This window comes from Typopeltis vanoorti, chromosome 8, assembly GCF_054136105.1.
Source record: "Typopeltis vanoorti isolate ZY-2024b chromosome 8, IOZ_Tvanoo_1.0, whole genome shotgun sequence".
Classification (NCBI taxonomy): Eukaryota; Metazoa; Arthropoda; class Arachnida; order Uropygi; family Thelyphonidae; genus Typopeltis; species Typopeltis vanoorti.
Genome location: NC_143556.1, coordinates 36,948,211 through 36,964,685, shown reverse-complemented (window position 1 = coordinate 36,964,685; position 16,475 = coordinate 36,948,211). Strand labels below are relative to the sequence as shown.

Here is a 16,475-nt window from a genome sequence, read left to right as displayed (position 1 = left end):
TGTTTGCTGATGCTGCAAAACTGGGGAGAGCAATAGTTGATAAAGGTGATGTAGATATTCTGCAGGATGATTTAAATAAATTGGCATTGTGGGCAAAGAATAATGATTGTCAATTTAATTTTGCAAAATGTAAGGTTATGCACTTTGGATTGAAAAGATTGCATATGGTGTATCATGTATTGGATTGCAAGAAATTGATGAGGCTAGGGACTTGGGGATGATGGTGGACTAAGAGTTGAAGTTCAGAGGGCATATTGCAAAAGTTGGTAAACTAGCTCAAAGAATTACTTGAATGTTGCAAAGCATGCTAACAAGTGAAGATAAGGAAGTTATTATCTTTCTTTATAAGGTTATGATTTGGCCACATCTTGACTGCTGCACACCTCGGTTTCTCGGGGACCAGGAGGTTGTCAAGAGGATTCAGAGATGAATGAACGACGTGGTGATGGGTCTGTGGAATACTCCCTATGAGGAATAGATTGAAGGTTTCTGAGTTACAAAGTTCAGTTGATAGGCAGAAAAGAGGAGACATGATAGAAACTTTTAACATATTAAAAAGGTTTTATAAAATTGATGTGAGTGAAATTTTTCAATATATGATAGATAGTCAGAGAACTAGGGGCCATCTGTGGAAGTTGTGTAATAGTGTGGTTAGAAGGTTTTTTAAATGCATTGCCAGAATTGGTTTTGAGTTCCCTGATGGTGAATGGATTCAAGAAGAGGTATGATAGGATTTGTATGTATAATGGTTAAATTGGGTCTCTCACGATGAGACTCAGCACTCCATTGAGATGCCATAATAATAATAAAATTGCTGTTTTAGTTGGAAAGTGAATCATTGTGATTAGCAACTTTCTGATATGTACAAGATACTGGGATATTACCACATGACTAAATTTACATGTACTAACTTCCTATTAACACTCAATTATATATTTATGAAGTCAGCAGCTGTTTGAGATTTAAAAAAAAAACATTAATAATAAAATTCAGTGTTTTAGCCTTCACAATAAGGTGATCTTTAGGAATATACATACCTATATACAACTGCTATATTACAACAACAAGCAACATACATCTAAAACTAGTTAACCCTTCTAGCATTACCTCTTGTGGTACAAAAAAATTAACAAATAAAGTAATAAAATTAAATAAATCAAATTAGATTGAAAGAATAATAGCTAACATGAAATTTATATTTTAAAAATCCAAGTAAAGTTAATAATTATTTACATCAGCCAATCAGAATATTCTTATTTATGATATCTGATATGTTTCTTATACCCTACTTTTAGTCTTGATATTTTAAATTATTGTATTCTTTCAATGGCTTGACCAATATTATTTGGCCTAGAGTCCTATATATATATATATTAAAAAAAAAAAGAAAGAAAGGGAAATACTAAATGAGAGACAACCCATTGGGCTGTCTCTCATTTAGTATTTCTTTTTCTTTTTGATGCTAAATGAGTGATGCTCATTTAGCATCACTCATTTAGCATCATTTTTTTTTAAATATATAGATTTAAAAAAAAAAAGAAAAAAAAAGGGAAACACTAGGATTTCTTGCTGGCTTTGAAAGTTATTTTTACATTCATATTGCCATTATCTGATGTTAATTTTTTTTGTTATGCAGATCAGGGTCACTTGTGAGAGGTACTCTATGCAATCTGAGGATATACTTTTTGTGATGGTTGTATACATGTCATCCAATACTTGGAGATCTTTAGCCTTTCATTTTTGTTTAAATTTGGTTGCTTTATGAGTGTTTCACATCTGATGTTAATGTGTATCCAGTTACATCAGTGTACTGAAGACTACATATACATTTAATTTGGTATACTATTGGACATGAGATGGGGACCGGAAATCTTTAGGTGCACTGCATAAATGCTTTAGTTGTAGGAGATTTAAAGTTAGTTTTAGGTTGTATTTCCTTTCCTTCATGCTTACATGGTTATCAGAATACATCTTAGAAATTTCTTGGTCCTGATGGTATGTCCAGTTTTCCTAATATAAGGTAAGTATTGGAGAAACAGGAAACTGGACTTGCAATCCCTATCCATGAAAAAAGAACACAAACGGCATATTAAATTTAACAATTTTGGTGAAGCAGGCCTCTCAGATCTTAACATCCTACACTAAATTGATTGGAAAAGTATTTGTTCTTTACATCATGCAAAAACCTGGTATGAACGGAAATTTAAAGAAGCCTGTGAATTTTAATTAACCACACTAATCTTAACAATAATGGTGGCATAAAAATCCCAAGAATTTGGATGGCACACATCCCACTTACTTCAAGTTTTCCAGCAAACCTTGACTTTAGGACTCTAAGCAATTTTTCAGCTTTTATTGGCCACCATCCTTACCGGTTGGTTTAAATTTATATGTATACTTATATGAGTAACTTTTTGTGTGTGTGAATATGTTGCTCTCCAGCTTAATTTAAATTTTTAAACTAATAGATAATTATACAGGACTCTAGCTTTGATGTAGTAAGGATTTTTTTTCCCACTAGAGGTCAGGCCAATAGTTTTAACAGTTGACAAGTAACTTTAGCATACTGTGTAGATTGTAGTGCAGCTTGTTTCTCTGTATATATGTGTATACTCCAGATGATGACCTTAATGTGTGAAGGTCGAAACGTCAAGTGATTATTTTGATTTATATTAACTTGAAGTTTTACTCTAACACAGTAGTTGTTTCTATCATTTCTAAGATGTATTATGTTGTATTTCTTTAGGTTTCTGCTTATTTTTTGTGATAGACCTTTAATATAAGGGATAGATAAAGCTTTGATGAAATCTTTGATGATGTTTGTTGTCTTTTGTCAGTTATCTTTGTATTATGTCCATTTTTAATAAAGGTGGTTCTGATCTATTGCGTTTCTTTTTTGAGATAGTTCTCATTCAACAAATTGTTATCACTCTCTCTTTGAAGGTATTTATTATTCTTACTTTTTCTGCTGGATGTTGGTAAGTATGTACAAACTGACCAGTAAAATATATATATATATATATAAAGGACTCTAGGCCAAACAACATTGGTCAAACCCAGTAGAGAATACAATAATTTAAAATATCAAGACTAAAAGCAAGATATAAGAACGAGATATCATAAGTAGGAATATTCTGATTGGCTGATGTAATTAATTATTAATCTTACTTGGATTTTTTGAAATATAAATTTTATGTTAGCTATTATTCTTTCAGTTTAATTTTATCAATTTATTTATTTATTAATTTTATTTATTCTATTTTTGTACTGCAAGAGGTCATGCTAGCTATCTGAAATAGTATTAGATGTGTTGTAGTTTACTGTGGTATGTATGTTGCTAGGTGCTGTAATATAGCACTCATATATAGATGTATATATTCCTTAATGTGGAGGTCAAAACGTAAAATTTTATTATTCAAGTTTTTTTATTTTTTATTTATTTATTTTTTTTTTATCCCAAATGGTTGTTGAATCCATGAAGCATATATAATGAGTGCTGTTCCCAATTTAATTTCACTGAATGAAAGGTTCCTATCAACAATTTTCCTCCAATTCGTAACAGTGCTTCATAGTATAAACAGTATACCATGAAATTGTCTTATTGAATTTACTAACATTTACTAATACTAAATTTACTAGAAACTATAACTCATTTTTGTAATGTTAGTCAAGTGAGTAATATTTATTATCCGACTAGTTTCACCGATTTTTGCTATCGGCATATTCAGGGATACAATTGGTAAGTGATATGAAGGTAACAGACTAGGTTTTAACTGACAGTTCTAATTCATACAAAATTAGTACTGTGCGTGAGACAATACGCGTGTCGTAGGTACATGATTTATTTGTTGAGAGACTTGATGTAATTGGCTTGAAAGTTCATTTCTTTGGTGTTTAGTGATCCAATTAAAGTTTTCCAAATCTCCGGTAGGATTAGACCTTGATTCTTATTTAGGTTTCCTGTTCAAAGGGCGACTATAGCAGCTTCCTTGAAGGTTTTGGAATGGTAGTTCTCTTCTATATAGGGCATATGACTCTTATCCCACTCAATAAGATGGTTGGTAGTGGTGAAGTGAGAAGAAAGGCCTGAAATATCTTGTCTGTTGTTTCTAACATAGCCTATGTGCAATTCTGTCTCGTTTCGAAGCTTCTAGAAGTCTGAGCAATGTAACTAGCACCACAGGAACAAGGTATATTGTATACTCCAGAATACTTGTAGAATGGATGAGGGTCTTTCGGTGATCTTAAAAATTTCTGAATAGTGTTGACTGGCTTGAATGTTACTCTAATATTGTGTGGTTTTAGAAGGATAGCCAATTTTTTGGAAATGGTGCTGACAAATGGAATAGTTATAGTGCTGATGTATTGGGTGTCTTCACGTTGTCTTTGTGGTATATCCGAAAAGAGAATAACCATAAATTAAGATGGAGAAGTCAGGCTATATTTGGTCTCAGAATGACTGTCTCCCAGATCTTTGGCAAATATCAATGCTGCTATATTAATGCATCACATGGCATAATTGAGGTTGGGGATTTGCTTCATGGCTGATTATAAAAATAGTCTCTCAGATTCATAGTGACTTCTATGTAGCAAAGATGTCTTCTATTTAATCCTGTGTGAGGAATATCCAGAGCATGGTCTACCAATCTTGACTTGCCACTTGCCCAAATTACATCCATCATTACATTGTGGATGTAATTTTTGTGTTCCTCAAGGTGGATGCTACTAATCTACCAGTGTGTCAAAAGTAGGCACAAGGAACTTTATACGCTCCAGGGATGTGCAAGAGGTGAAGTTGATCTTTAGGAGAACACATGAAGGTGGCCAGCTGAATGAGTGGTTTGAAAGTTACATGGGTATTATATTTATAGATAACTTTAGCTATCTTTTCTGATGTGCCCTGAATAGAATAGAAGGGAATGGTTTTACTGTGATCTTGTGTTGGCTGGAGGAGGGATCCGGGGAGAGAATGAATGCATGCATGCAGTATTTTATCTGTTTTATAAGGATTTTATCCAATAACTTAAGAAGCACAGGTGAACTTCTATTTATGAACTTTCAAGAAATGAACAGTTTGCATTTACAAACATTGAATAGGTTAATAAATTGCAACCACAATTCATTTAACACAAAAACCCTTTACTTACAAACATTTTAAGTTGCTCGAAGTCCACTGATATTTTACAATGTGCAATGGAAAATGTTTATCATTATGCAGGCTTCTGTGGAATGAGGACATAATGTGGTATGGCGCAAAGAAAACAGTACTGAACTTCGAGACCCCATCCTCTCAGTACACGTAGTATGAGATATGCTGTTTGACTGCATGCATATTAATAGAAGAGCATGTGTAGAGTCTACACCATTACATTTAGCTGTAGAATGGTGTTGACGGTGGAATAAAAGATGTTTATTTTTGTTCATATGGAGTTGGTAGAGCAAATGGTACAAGCCTATGACATGTTTGTGAGCAGTTCATTTGTCATTTCTGTAAGCATGCCCTAAGCAATAGTGTCATCATTGCCTTAATCGAGAGGTTCTGACCTACTGGGAGTGTTCTGTCACAATGCAAAGGGAATTCAGGGAGACCACGAACTGTTAACACAAATAAGAATCACAGGTGTGTGTTAAAGCAAGTGTTACAGTCTCTGACATACAGTCAATGTGAAATAGCAATAAAATTTGGGATACCGAGGCAGTCACTACAGAGAATTCTTAAGGAGTTGGGTGCCTTTTCATACATCATTCAGGCGTGTCAGTGTTTAACAGCAACAGATTATGCTGCATGGTGGGAATACTGTGCGCATGCTAAATTTGGCCTTCCTCCATAATGTCTGCTTCTCGGAAGAAGCACATTTTCATCTAAGTGGTCATGTAAACAGACAGGACTTACAGGTTTCTTGAGACCTGAATATCCAAGAGAAACCTCATCACAACTAGAAGGTCACTGCATGGTGTGTGGTTTCTGGCCATGGCATAATTGGGCCTTACTTCATTCAAGAGCGTGAAGTAATGCTACATCCAGAATGTGTTGGTTCTGTTCACAGGATTTGAATAGAATGTGTCATGCAAAAAAACCATTCCATTTCATGCACAGATATTCCAACAAGATGGAGCAACCCATCACACATCACATGGTTCTAGAGTCTATTTATCAGAACACTTCCTCGAGAGGCTTATTTGAGGTTCACAGAATTCCCATACCCTTCACGTTCTCTTGATCTCATAACGTGATGCCTTTATTTGGAGTACAGCAATCCCTCGATTAGTGCGTCAAATGCATTCTTTAAAACAGGCACATTAATCGAAAACGCACTAATCGAATATAATAACCTATGGGAAAAAGTGTAATTTGTTCATCAAATTTCTTTTTTGAACCTTAATTTTTTTTATAAAAGAATTAAGGTATGTCTCAGGGCCTAGTTAAAGAAAATCCATGAAGCTGAAAGACAATAAAACATTCAGAATATAAATTTTATTATTCTACTTCTTAACAAAGAATTGAGCTAACGTAGTTTGGCAGGCATTTCGTTTCTTTTTTTCATACAACCGACGGTATGGCCCTGTTGCCTCTTCTACTCTCCTGCAAATTTTACTGCTTCTCTCTTCATCAGGGTCAGCCTCTAAGCATAGCTGCTTAAAAACTGCAATTGTACAAAAAATATTTTCAAATTGTTTCTGTGAAATCTCTTTTGGCTGACTATCAGTGGTTAAATTTTCTTCATATTCTTCTGGATCTTCCCGCTGTGCATCTAAATTTAGCAGGTCAGAATCACTCAATTCTTCAGAATTTTAATTAACTCTTGGACGTTATCATTTAAGGGGGAGAAAGAAATGAAGGACATACGAATTGGTCGCCAACACGTGAAATCATGTGCTTTATAGATAAAATTTCCCAAACTGCTAGACAAGCAAAATAGTTATCACTTTAAAAACTACAATGTTCATAAAAGAAAAGTTAATTTTCCGACGTGTAATAATAAACAACTCATCCCAGAAGACAGAATGATTACCCTATTATCGGAATGGATTCTCCTTTTTGTGACATGCGCAGACGTGTCGAAGGTTCTCAAATCTGTAGGCATACTATAGCAGATGACATAAATTTTGGCGGTAAAAATTTGAAACATAGTGTACATAGTGTACATGGAAGTAGTGTAGTAGACCATTAAAAATAACATTGTAAAATGTTTTAAATCAGTAACTAAATTATTTCATTCTGGTGAGTGATTTTTTAAAATAATTAGCTATAAAAATGTATAGATAGAAAATTTTTAAAATCTGTAACATTTATTTTTAAGATGTATATAGGTGCACTAATCGAATTTGGGTATCGAAAAAAAATGACGCACTAATCGGGGTGCATTAAACATGGGATTACTGTATATTGAAGTAATGTGTATTCCACCATGACCTTCCTTCAAATCTTGATGAACTAAAGGATAAAGTTACATGTTATGTCCAGCAAATATCCCATCCAAGATGACACAAAATCTTCTCATGCACTATGAAACCTGTCTTGAAAGACAAGGTGCCATCATTAATACTTTATTCAACCAAGATTCCACCAATGTACATATCATCAGGTGCAAGCATATATTTCTTTGTTAATAAACCCATTGTAAACTGTGCATGCTATTTCTTTTTATTTATAAAGCCTGCTTGGTTACTGCGCCTTTGAAATACCGTTATTCTAATTAGCAGTGTGTGCTTTCGCTCTCGTAACCTTTCTTGCTTATACTGTTGCGTATTATGTTTATATACCTTTCGCACTACGAGTCTTATGACTGTGGATACTAGAAAATTTTTTTTTTTGAGACTGGTATCAAAAAAAAAAAATCTTTTAATTGGTATAAAACTCAGTAATACGGCCAGTTGATTTCTCTCGCTCTTTCTCTAACACAAATTCCTTATTTTTTTTAATGTACCAAAAACACGGCTGGTTATCTCTTGTAATTCTTCTTCACTTTCTGCCAGAAGATCGATATTGTCAGCGAAATGTAAGTTATTTATTCTTAGTCTGCCAACTACTATTCCAGTGTCATATTCATAAAGAGCTTCATCTATGGCATATTCCAGAAAACAATTAAAAACAAGAGGGGACAAGATGCATCCCTGTCTTATCCCCCATGCTGCCCGGAACAGTTCATTGCTGTAATTTTTAATTTCAATTTTCGTATCAGATGAGGAATAAAGATTTAATCCTAATAATTTTGTTGTCAATACCATAATGTTCTAAAATTTTCAATATTCTCCAATATTGAAATAATCTCCATAATGCCTCATGCCATATTGAGTCAAAAGCTTTTTGATGGTGTAAAAAGTTGTGACAGATTATTTTGTTATGTTCTATGTATTTTTCGCCTAGTATGTGTATTATAAAAATATGGTCAATTGTACTTCTGGAAACCTGCTTGTTCATCTGATAGTCTGCTTTCTATTTTCTTTTCTATTCTTGACAATAGTATTTTCAACAGGATTTTGCTTGGATGACTAATAAGGCTTATTGTTCTATAGTTGCTACATTTATTGCTGTTTCCCTTTTTAGGAATAGGTACAAGGACAGAAGTCCGCCAATCAGTAGGTCAAGTCTCTGTGTTCCATACGTCCTGGAATAAATTTAGTAAGGTGTCTATAATGATGTCACCTCCTTCGCATACCAGTTCCACTGTGACACCATCACTTCCTGGTGATTTTCCTATTTCTGAGGAGCTAGCTGCTGCAATAACTTCTTTTAATATCGGGTAATCTCCTTCCTCCGAACCTCCTGGCAAAATTCCGTCCAAAATATCACCAGTCAGTTGAGGGTCTTTTTGGAAAAGTTTGGTTTCATAACATTTCCATCTATCAACTATTTTCTGGTTATCCATAATAGGAGTTCCATCTTCATCTTCTATGCTCCAATTAATTGCAATAAAAGATTTGGTTAACTTATTGATAATTTGAAAAGCACTTTTAGAATTATTTTTATTTAAGTCCTCTTCTGTATTTTTGCATTCATCCAATATCCATAAGTTTCTAGTGTTGGATCGTCCTTCCTGTCTTTTGATCTGCCATCGTGCTTTAACGTTGTTCTTATTAAAGTTAAGTAATTGTATGTTAATTACTAATCCAAATATAGGGAAATTTCTATTATACTGTGCCACCCTATATTCAGATTAGTCTATGCAAAATAGTGTAATCAAATGTTAATTAACTTTAGCCGTCTAATGTTTATATATAGGACGAATTTTACATTAACATTTTAGGTTCCCGCTAGGTTCGATAATTTTGTGAACGGTGCAATGGAAAAGAATCAGGCTAACAACAAATTGAAATCAATAAAGCAAAACATTTAATGCAAGGTTATATAATATATACATAAGCATATTTTGGATACAAGATAATGCAAAATTAACGCTGTTCTACTACTCATAACATTCACTCAACTCTTTGTATTAAACACTGAGCTTCAAAGTCTAATTTCTCCTTAATAAGCAAAGATAATTCTAAAGTTCTTTAACACAGAAATTCACAGCAAATATTTTAACAATAGTGTTCTTTATCTATCCCTTAGTCAGAAATCACATAGCTCAGTCAAGAGATAGCTATCACCTTAAGGGGGGAAAGACTATTAACCTTCTAGCTTCGACTAATTTCAGCATAAACACACCACAGTTAATGTTAGGATTTAACAGAAGGAGATAATTCCTTATAACTTCACTCTAAAATGCTATAAAGTACAACTGTTCTTACTGGAATAAATCTTTGCACGTTTTATTCACTGAGGCACACTTAAAACTTTAGATAATTATCACACTAGAGCTACACATTTCAAAAGTAATCGTCTTTGAATTAACTTAATCTTTAACTTCAGCACATCACAAATGCAGACACACGTGCACTAGAAAATTCACTTATTCCTCATATACTACTTTACAATAGAATCAGCTTTCATTTATCTTCCTTGAAAGCTCTGGAATACAACATTAACTTCAGAATTCCATATCAATATTCTGAAATGCCAATTTACATCTTGATCCCTCATAATCTGACTACAGCACTTAATTCTTTGTATGACAGCCTCTTATTTAACTCCGTGCTGCCAATAAATTATTTCTTCATCTCTATTGTACTGTTCTCAGAGCCGTTACTGTGCTGAGTGCTCCAGTTGTACTCAGTCCCTGGTTCCCAAGTTCTAGTGCTATCACTGACGACCAACTGCTGACCCCCTTGTTTACTCTCGCTTTCTGTTTATATATTTTCACTCCGTTTTCCTGCCAAAACTTGTTCTCACCGTCTAGCTCATATCAATTCCATCTCGCATTCCATAACTCATGCTTTCTATTTTTAACTCTGTCTCCATGACAACATTTAGAGCAGTACATAAGCATAAGCATTACATAACATTATATCTTTACATACAGAAACTAAATAACAGGATATTTTTCAATTCGAATAATATATAATTAAATATGATGAACATAAATTCTTCTACTATTAATATAGGAATAATTAAAATAATCTGAAAGTTATTTTTATACAGAGTCCTTTCCATTATTAATACATATCCTAGATTAATTAATGAATTTAAAAAAATCAAAGGTAATTATATGAATAATAGTTTATAACAAGAGATTTACATAAAATAATATCTACAAATGTAGCCTTTGCCATGGTGGATTATGTTGGATTCTGAAAGGAGAATTAATAATTTTAATTTCTCTTCATTCAGAATCCAACACTAGCATGTTTGATTTCTTTTTTAATAATCTTAGTGATATTTTGAGAATTTTTTAAAAATTCTCTCTTTTATTAAAAGAATATCATGGTTTGACAACATCAAGACGTGGACAGGAAAGAGCAGTGCACAACTGCTCAGATTAGCACAAGAGCGCAGTTTGTTCGCCAAGATGGTCGCTGACCTTCGATAGAAGATAGCACAATAAGAAGAAGAAGTAATATTTTTATACTGTTCTCTATTATCACTGCTATTTATATGAGATTTCAAATATCTTCTTTCGTTGCATAGGTCCAAAATATTTTTGGTTATCCATGGTTTATTTATTTTCCTTTTGTATCCAAGGATTTCTTCAGCTGTTTCAGTTATCTTTTGTGAGAAGTATTTGGTTTTAGATTCGATACTATTATATTACTCAACTACTTTCATGAAATTCACGTTTTACAATATCAGAAGAAATACATGAATACACTAAGAAATAAAATAATAATCAGATTACAAACAGTAACATTCACTCTGAAATAATGTTCACTATGAAATTGAAAACAGGATTAACAGTGGAAATTGTTCATGTACTATGAAAATATTTGCTAGTTTGTTGTCTTCTGTGAACCTCTTGCAAATGCATGCAATATCATGTTTAATGAGAAATAACCAGAGTTGATGTAAAATCATATCATCCCTTGTTTCTTGTTGCACAGGTTAGGGTGTTTTATCATTTCTGCTGACTCCTTGAATGCAGTTGCAAAAAATCAGTATATTGAGCATGTCAGTTTTTTGCCATAGTACTTGACGTTTAGTTTCAGGTGAATGTGCTGCAAGTCCTGATATGTATTTTCTTTCATTCGCCAAATTTTTGATATGTTCAGACTTGCGTGTCTTGCAACCTGCTTGTCTGTCCAGTAGCACAACCTATAGGTTCAGTTGATCTTGAATACATCAGGTTTTTTAAGTGGTGGATAGGGAGGTTTTGATGGTTTCATGTGATTAGAGATCTTGTTGAGGGATAGAAGGCAACCTTCATAATCTGTTTTATTAGTAGCCTTGATATCTCATCTGTGACTGACTGTGTGTATATACACCCTCTGTCCAAAAAAGAAACCAAACTTTTCGAAAAATGAAGAGACTAGTGCCACAACCTGTTGTAGCTTTTTGTTGTTGAAAGCGGCAACCTTCATTAGTGTTGTGTCAATTGTTTATGACATTTGTTTCATTAGCAGCAGAGTTATAGTGCCAAGAGCGACAGTGTGTTTTGACGAATGGTCTGAAAATGAGTTTCAAACAGAGAGCTGGAATTTACTTTTGTTTTAAACTTGGTAAAAGTTTTACCAAAATGCATCGAATGCTTCAAAAAGCATACAGTGATGAATGCTTATCCTGTACACAAGTTTATGAGTGTTTAAGCGATTTCAAAGTGGTCGTGAGACACTTAAGGACGACGAAAAGCCGGGCTATCCAAAAACTGGATTGAGCGAAGTTAACATCCAAAAAGTGCATGATTTCATCAAAGAAAACCTGAAATCATCCTTGAGATTGATTGAAGATGAATTGGGGATTCCAAAATAAACTGTGCACAACATTTTGACCAAGAGTTTGGGCCTTCGTAAATTGAATTCGCAATTTGTTCCCCACAAGTTTGCAAGTTAACTGATGACCAAAAAAAATGTATCGAATTGAACACTGCAAGGACCTCATTAAAACCATTTGTAAGGACTTCCTTGAAACGATTGTTTCAAGGAAGTTTTTATACTCAAACTTTATACTTTGTTTCAGGCTCATACTCAAAACACCACATTTTGAAATGACAAAACATGGTGTTTTGAGTATGAGCCCGAAACAAAGTGCCAGATTGCTGAGTGGAGGCCACCAGAAGAGGGGCATCTGGAAAAAAAAAGTCGCATAGAGAAGTCAAAAGTAAAGACAATGCTGATTTATTTCTACAATTCCAAGGGCATTATCCACAAAGAATTCGTTCTGCCTGGCCAAATGGTCAACGAGTTTTATCTCAAAGTTTTGGAGTGATTCATAGCGAGAATTCGTCATATACAGCATGAATATCGTGACGACCGACCATTCGTCAAAACACACCACTCTTGGCACCATAACTCAGCTTATAATGAAACAAATGTCATAAACAGTTAGCACAACATTAATGAAGGTTGCCGCTTTCGACAACAAAAATTGTATTTTATGTAATTTTATATAAATTTGGTTTTAATTTTATTTCCCAAGATTTGTAGGTTGCAAAAATTGGCCGATAGGCAGAAAAGGGGTGATATGATTGAGACATTCAAATTACTGAAGGTTTCTATAAGATTAATCCAGAAGATATTTTTGAATATAGGACTGGTGGTGAGAGGACTAGGGGCCATACTTGGAAGCTGGGCAAGAATGTGGTTAGCAGGGGTGTTAGAGCTAGGTTTTTTACTTAGAGAGTGGTGAATGAGTGGAAGTAAGCAAACAGACAAGTAAGTCAAGTTTGCACCTGTACGTAGCGCAAGTCTGAGCCAACTCGTGGTAAAGGTAGAGTAAGCTCCGATCACTTTCCTTAGAATTTTCCCCTAATGCAAAGCACATCCCCTTGCAGAAATGTATGATGCTATGCATTAAAGGCAAGGGTCACTACCCAGACCAGTTTCGACCTTTATTGAGGTCTCGTCAGTGGGAGCCAGACCTAAAAATGCCAAGGTTGAAGTAATACAGGGTTTATGAATTTTACCTAAACAAGTTGCCACGACCTTATTAAATAATATCTCAGGATGACAGATAGATGTAAAAAGTTTTAATACATAATATACTCAAGTTAAAAAACTTTCTACATCTATCTCTCATCCTGAGATATTATTTAATAAGGTCAAAGCACCTTGTGCCAACTTGTTTAGGTAAAATTCATAAGCCCTGTATTACTCCAACCTTGGCATTTTTAGGTCTGGCTCAAACTGACGAGACCTCAATAAAGGTCGAAAGCGGTCTGGGTAGTGACCCTTGCCTTTAATGCATAGCATCATACATCTCTGCAAGGGGATGTGCTTTGCATTAGGGGAAAATTCTAAGGAAAGTGATCGGAGCTTATCCCACTTTTACCACAAGTTGCCTCAGACTTGCACTACGTGCAGGCACAAACTTGATTTACTTGTCTGTTTGCTTACTTGGGAAATGGGATTAAAACCAAGTTTATATAAAATTACTTGGTATCTTTAATACATAATATATCCAAGTTAAAAAACTTTCTAAACACACACACACACACACACACACATATATAAATTAAAGATGGCAAGAAATTATAATGTTAAGGATTTTAATATTCAGCAATAAATATTTTGTCAGTTGAATGAACCTCCCACAATTAGTCTTCCAACTCCATGGAGGATGCAATAATAATAATAATATGTCTTCTGAACTTTAAATTTCTATCTACAATTGCCCCAAGATCCCTTGCTTCCTCAACTTCATCCAGTATAACTTCACCAAGTACGTATGAGGCATCCCATCTGTGGATCCTGAATTTCAAAACCTTATATTGAGTTGCATTAAACTGATATCCTTGGTTTAATCCCAATTGTACATTCTTGTCTTGTTCTAAACTAGCTTGTAGTCCTTTTTTCACTTGGAGTTTTTGGCATTGGTTAGTTCATCTTGACCAATAGTTATGGGCATTACTGAGACTTTGTTGACCGAGGATGATACGGTTATAGATAGAAGACAAGTGGTATAGTATCTACAGAGAGAGAGAGGAAACAAAATTCAAGGGAGTAGGGGAGCAGTTTTGCTAATTATAGCAGAAGAATTGAAATTAAAACAAGTAGTACATCAGAAAGACAGGGATGCAGAGGACAGTTCTTTTGAGGCTGTCTGGTGTGAGATAGATAGTAAGACTTTCTTATTCGGAAAAGTGAATAAAGAAAATAATAATGGTAAGTAAGTACTGTTTTTTTTTTTTTTTTTCAGGATATATGGAGTCAGCATTACTAATAGCTTTGCTCTTTTCCCCAAATTTTTCCAAAACATTTCTATATATCTGGTCTTTATTGCCTACTCTTCTGTTTAGATATCCAACAGAGACCAACATTTTTTTCTTTTTCTTTGTGTTAGCTGCCTTCTATAGTGACTTGAAAAATTCCTCCACTTCTTCTTCCTTATTAGTACTTTCTGTGGGACCATAGGCACAGATAAATTTCATTGTCCAATTTTCCATTTTGATTTGTTCACATCACTCTACTTGATATTGCCCACCAATCAAAAAGATTATCTTCATGTTTGGTGCTGATTACCACAGCTACTCCTTCCTTTCCCTGATCATTATTGCCTGAATATAACATGCAATAATTATTATTTAGCATGATCTCATTTGTTTTTGTCTTCTTTGTTTGGTAATACCAATTATGTCATCCTGGTACTTCTTCAGTTCTCCTGCCAGTCCCACTTTTTTTTCATTGATGACAATCTGAAACAGAAACATAATACAGATAATAGTTTATCTTAATCCTTAAAAATCATGAACAAGTACAGTACAGTACAGTTACAGATACTTATTTCTCTCATCATGCATAGTAGCAGTGCTTTTTTTCCGGAAAAAAAAGATGCTGGCACTCACCAGAACCTCCACACTTTTAACATATCCTCCGATATACCCTTGTCATCTCTAGATCGCTTCTTGCTTTTGGTATCAGCTGCAGAATGATGACCTCGGAGCAGCCATGAGTCCACATATTTGCTAGGGTTGAACTGAGTGAGAGGAGGTCCTACTATTCTGATGGACATCAGTGCAGAAGTTGTCCTTACAAGCAGAGATGACCTAGATGAAGTTACTATATGATTCATCTCAGAGAAACCCCTTTCACATTCACTGGAAGATATTGCAATTGTATCTATAGTGTGCTTTAGAGGAAGTGGCATGACTGGGACTTTATTTTCTTGAAGATATTCATGGAAACCACGAACTGCTAAATTTCTCATTTCAGCTTCACCAAATGTCAGATGCTTCCCAAGATTTTCTGGTCAATACTTGGAATCTAAAATCTTATCACATTCAGGCAATTCGGTATCATCTCCTTCAAGCAGATGTTTTCCAACAGCTTCTTTCAGACTTTTATAGAAAGCAGATGAACTTATTGCAGGACTGTGTCTTTCATTTTTGTGGAGCTCAATCCCTTTGAACTTCATGTTCTTCTGTCTTCGAAGAGAAATACTGTAGTACGGACCAGGATTTTCAATTCTTTCTTCAGAACGTTGAACTGTATTCTTTATCTTCCTGTCTGCTTTGTACAGGCTAATATTGAGTTCAATTCATGAACACTACCATCTACCAGAAATATTTATAATTTCTCTCTTGTAAATCTAGACTTAGTTCACTAAGTTCTTGGAGAGCATCACACATAAGGCCCAAATCAAGAACAAATGCTCATGATGTTATTTTCCTTAAAAGGCCCTCATAAAGAAAGCGATCTGTTTTGCTTCTTCTGCTGTCTTTGTTTGCCTCCAGAAAGTTCTGGACGAGGGGCTTCAATTCTTGAAGCCCTCGTCCATAACTGCAGAAACAGTGCGAAAGCTAGATGCAACCTAGCGAGTGCTTAAAATTCTGCCAATTTTAAGAAGTTGAAGTTTAGAGTCACTGCACATTCCTGTAGTTCCCTAGCATTCTTAGGTGAAGCATGATAAGTCATATAAAGTTTGTCCATGAAACTTTTAAAGCAATTTCTGCTTCTTCAGCCTTCCTTTTTTTTACTCATTGGCATAAAGTAACTACTTATTT

General features: G+C 34.4%; 1 protein-coding gene across 8 annotated transcripts in view; it reads left to right on the top strand.

Moving 5' to 3' along the window:
* LOC150103932 (mitochondrial potassium channel ATP-binding subunit) overlaps window positions 1-16,475 on the top strand; it is a 320,223-nt gene that overhangs the window by 268,596 nt on the left and 35,152 nt on the right. The window lies entirely within an intron of this gene.